Raw genomic sequence first — 4,785 nt, 5'->3', positions numbered from 1 at the left:
TCCCTTCCTTCCTTCCTTCCTTCCATCCTTCTTCATTTTTTCCTTGTTGTATCCCCAGAGCCTAGAACAATTCCTGGTACATATCAGACCCTCAATATGTGTACTAGCAACAAAACCGCTTTGGTCATTTTTATCTTTGGAAAAAGAGGAGATCATCTTATCTTCAGGGCTGCTTCACATTAAACCTATGGCATATCTTCGAATCTTCCAGCACCAATTCTAAATCCAGAATTTCTTCTCTTCCATGTAATTATTTGGGATATACTGCCAGAGAATTCACAATTTAAAAATCACAATAATTTCAGCTGGCTGTTATAAAAAGATAAAGTCCAAACACTGTAGTTTCAATGACTCGCCTGAACACTTGGCATGGCTCAGGGGAACAGTCAGGTGTTTTGTACTAAAGCATAATCAGCAGCCTTAGCGCTCTGGAATTTTCTTTTTACTTCAATACCTGACAAGGTTCAAAGCTATGGAAGTGAGCAAGCTGACATTAAACCCTGCAAAAGTTAAGATGATTCTAGTGCAGTGGGCAAAGCCCTAAGATGGAATGATCCTTTCTTCCTTAAAAACCATCTTTTTATTAAATATTTTTCATCTGATTTTGCAACCAACATGCTTCTAAATTTCCAAACATGTTTCTGTAAAAGTACGGACAGAAATAGTATCAGCAGGATTTTATGAACCTTAAGAATTTTTATCTTGTTACAAATATTGAAATTGTTTTGGTGCGTTATTAAAGTTATATTGTATTCCACCATTCAGGCTGCAAATAAAGTCAACTCAACCTCCGTTGTGTCACTCACTCTGTATTACCTGTTTGTACTTTTTCTCTTCCATTATATTGAGAGCTCTTACAGGAAGGACCGATCAGTGTCTGAATTTCTAGTCTCACAGGACACCTCCCTCTGACCACAGGTAAAGGCTCAGCACCTACATGTGATACAGTTAACGATCCAGCTTATACAAGCAAAGCTCATCATCTGGACTGAACTGAGCCATTTAACCTTCCAGTCATTTGAGTTGTTAACTACACTGTGAAACCTAAATTCTAGCTGCCTGTAATAGCTTTTCTCAGGACATAGCTAACCACAGCTCTCAGTAAGCTGGGCCGCAGAGAGACAAGCTGCGAGACTGATCTAACAACACTCAGCTCTGGTTTTTGCTTGTCATCATGTGCCAGACACACATAAAAGTTAACATTATACAGCCCCTGTCTACACGCTCAGAGCCCACAGCAGAAAAGTCACACTCATAGTCGGGAAATGAGTTATCAGAGAATCATGAAGACCTTCTATTGAGGCATTTATTTAAAGGAACTATCAGAAGCAGCAGAAGAAATAAAATCTCCATCTAGTACTTGCACATACAAATGATATTTTGAGGAAACAATATTCTCCCAGAGGACAGTGCTGACATTACATATATAAACGAACTTGACTTCCTGTGTGTATTGAATCTTACAACACCTCCTTTGTTTCTATACTATCCTATATAATAAAAGGCTAATATGCAAACCAACTTAATAGTGGAATGACCAATCACTATGATGCGCACTGACCACCAGGGGGCAGATGCTCAATGCAGGAGCTGCCCCCTGGTGGTCAGTTCGGTCCAGAGGGGGAGCACCATTCAGCCAGAAGCCGGCTCATGGCTAGCGAGCGCAGCAGTGGTGGTGGCAGCCTCTCCCACCTCTGTGGCAGCGCTAAGGATGTCCGACTGGCGGCTTAGGCCCGCTCCCTATGAGGAGCGGGCCTAAGCCGCCAGTCAGACATTCCCCAAGGCTCCCGGACTGCAAGAGGGTGCAGGCCAGGCTGAGGAACCCCCCACCCCCCAGTGCACGAATTTCGTGCACTGGGCCTCTAGTTATACCATAAGCTCTTAAGTTAAAGAATGAGTTGAATTTTGAATCTTACTTAGAGCTTTTCTATATGACCACTGGGAAAGTGTTCTCTGCTCAGAAGAAATGGGGCAATGCTGTCAGCAAACAGGCATATAAGTAGTAGTGAACAGCTACCTAGAACCCTGATAAAAGTTCTCTGGGAGTGAGATAGGTATACTAAATTTCTGTTGATATTTCAAGAGATCTGGCAGTCCCCAAAATGGAGAGCCATGGCTTTCCACTCTGCTCACCCCAAGCAGGAAGCAAATGCGTGTGTCAGGAATGTTTCCAGAAGCTATGAAGTACCTCAAGCTACACACTCCTGCTGCTCACTCTGGTTCCTTGCACCCTAGCTACAGAAAACACCACTGCTCAGAGTCCACCCACATCCCACAGAGCAGATGAGGACTTAATGCCAACTCAAGGAAAGGTGTTTATTCTGTGGCAGCACATAATCTTTAACATAACACAATAATGATGACCTCAAAAGTTGCACCAAATGAGAGATTGACAGGTGTAAATTCTATCCCTAGGTGGACCAGACATTTTGCTATCCTGCCTCTTGGAATTTCCTCTCCAGTAAAGGGGAGGACAGATACATAGTTAATAGGGTCTCATCTAGATACAAATATCTGTGGGTTTATTTTTGTATCAATGTCACTTTAGGAACAAGATAATATACATTAAAAGAAAATGGAAAATGGTCTCTATTATTAAGCCAGAAATAGAGTAAGTCATTGAAATTATTCATCTCCATTGACACAAAGTAATCAATTCCACTAACAATAAAATGAACAGGGCTTTTTTCAAATGCCTCATGATTATTTAGAAAAAGCACAGTGCCACCTTTAACTAGCATTTTGCGGTTACACTTCAGTAATCTCACTAAAAGAACCTAGATTCAAGTATCAAAAATTCAGACATTAAAGCAATTCCTCACTCTAGAGTAAAAGAAATTTCCCACTAGACCCCTAAATGTCATGCTGTCATTTCTCATTAATTATCATAATTATTTATCACACTCCAAGCAACCCAGTGGAGTTGTAAAAATTACATTTTGCCTGACTTCAGAAACAAATTCTACAACTACAACACAATACAGTTTACAGACTCAGGCAAACACAGGGTAAAAATCTGGATCATTAAAAGCACTAAGGAAAGATACCTGTGCTCAGGAAGCCGGTGGCCAGTGGTTCTCCAAAAGCAATGAATAAACCAAACTGATGTAATAATCCTCAGTATTAGCCTCTGTCGCACCTAGAAGTTCCCCTTCTTTTTAAGTAAGTCAGCAGTGATTGCACTGTGTTTGTTGGAAGTCCACCTTATCACTATGCAGCCAATTATAAAACCTTCCAGGAGTAACCGTTATTGCTTCAAAAGTAAAGTATTTCCTGACTCTGCAATCCGGAAACACCCTGATTGTTCAGGAGTGAAGCACAAGAGTGCTGGCTTTCTTTAGAAAGAACATTTTTGATTTGATAACCATTGTCTTTCTTACACTACTTAAATAATCACAAGTGCCCAGCACTCATTAATAATGAAGATAAGAGATGAACCTCTAGTACAATGTCTTTTTTCCTCATAGACTTCACTGATAAATAGATGAACCTCAGCAAACATTTAAAAATGGATACAAATATGAATGGGAGAATAAGCTGCTTAAAAACATACTTAAAATAAAAACCTGGGCCTGGCTGGTATGGCTCAGTGGTGGAGCATACCCATGAACCAGGAGGTCAGAATTCGATTCCCAGTCAGGGCACATGTTCAGGTTGTGGACTCAATCCCCAGTTGGGGGTGTGCAGGAGGCAGCCAATGGGTGATTCTCTCTCATGATTGATGTTTCTCTCTTTAAGTAAGTCAGCAGTGATTGCACTGTGTTTGTTGGAAGTCCACCTTATCACTATGCAGCCAATTATAAAACCTTCCAGGAGTAACCGTTATTGCTTCAAAAGTAAAGTATTTCCTGACTCTGCAATCCGGAAACACCCTGATTGTTCAGGAGTGAAGCACAAGAGTGCTGGCTTTCTTTAGAAAGAACATTTTTGATTTGATAACCATTGTCTTTCTTACACTACTTAAATAATCACAAGTGCCCAGCACTCATTAATAATGAAGATAAGAGATGAACCTCTAGTACAATGTCTTTTTTCCTCATAGACTTCACTGATAAATAGATGAACCTCAGCAAACATTTAAAAATGGATACAAATATGAATGGGAGAATAAGCTGCTTAAAAACATACTTAAAATAAAAACCTGGGCCTGGCTGGTATGGCTCAGTGGTGGAGCATACCCATGAACCAGGAGGTCAGAATTCGATTCCCAGTCAGGGCACATGTTCAGGTTGTGGACTCAATCCCCAGTTGGGGGTGTGCAGGAGGCAGCCAATGGGTGATTCTCTCTCATGATTGATGTTTCTCTCTCTCCCTCTCCCTTCCTCTCTCTGAAATCAGTAAAATTCTATTTAAAAAAAACAACCTGGGTAAATCCTTTTACAATTGATATGAGATTAATTGATTAATTAATTCATTTCTTATTCATATTTTTATAATAATTATAGTAAGTACAGCAAGATATAGATAAATGCAAAAAGAGGGAAAAGGTGTAAAAATTTTTGAAGGAAACCTTGGGAAACAATTCAAGTAAAATGAAAAAAAAAAACCTGCCTAATGAGAAGAATTAACAATTTAAACTAGTTTCAATCAAATAGAGACAGTATGGAAAAGAAATATATTTGCTTTGGGAGTAGTATGTGCCTTTAGGGGAGGGGAGGGTCCCTTCCTAATTCTGTCTTATTTAAACTATTATGATCAGGTCAGCATTTGAGAAAAGTCCGATTTTGTCGTTTCATGTTATCATTTCTATTTGGTTTCTTAAAGCTCATCTCCAGCCAATGGAAA

General features: G+C 39.9%; 1 protein-coding gene across 7 annotated transcripts in view; it reads right to left on the bottom strand.

The window, feature by feature from the left end:
* The window catches only part of TBC1D4 (TBC1 domain family, member 4), a 79,956-nt gene extending 76,771 nt beyond the window's left edge, over positions 1 to 3,185 (bottom strand). For all 7 annotated transcript variants that reach the window (XM_014544087.1, XM_014544088.1, XM_014544089.1 and 4 more), the window contains exon 1: positions 3,048 to 3,185. The gene's annotated coding sequence lies outside the window, so the exon portion shown is untranslated. The remainder of the gene's footprint in view (positions 1 to 3,047) is intronic.
* Between the last annotated feature and the right edge of the window lie 1,600 nt (positions 3,186 to 4,785).

Source organism: Myotis brandtii, unplaced genomic scaffold, assembly GCF_000412655.1.
Source record: "Myotis brandtii unplaced genomic scaffold, ASM41265v1 scaffold350, whole genome shotgun sequence".
NCBI lineage: Eukaryota > Metazoa > Chordata > Mammalia > Chiroptera > Vespertilionidae > Myotis > Myotis brandtii.
Note: the sequence above shows the minus strand (reverse complement) of the source record. Positions and strands in the feature narration are given on the sequence as shown.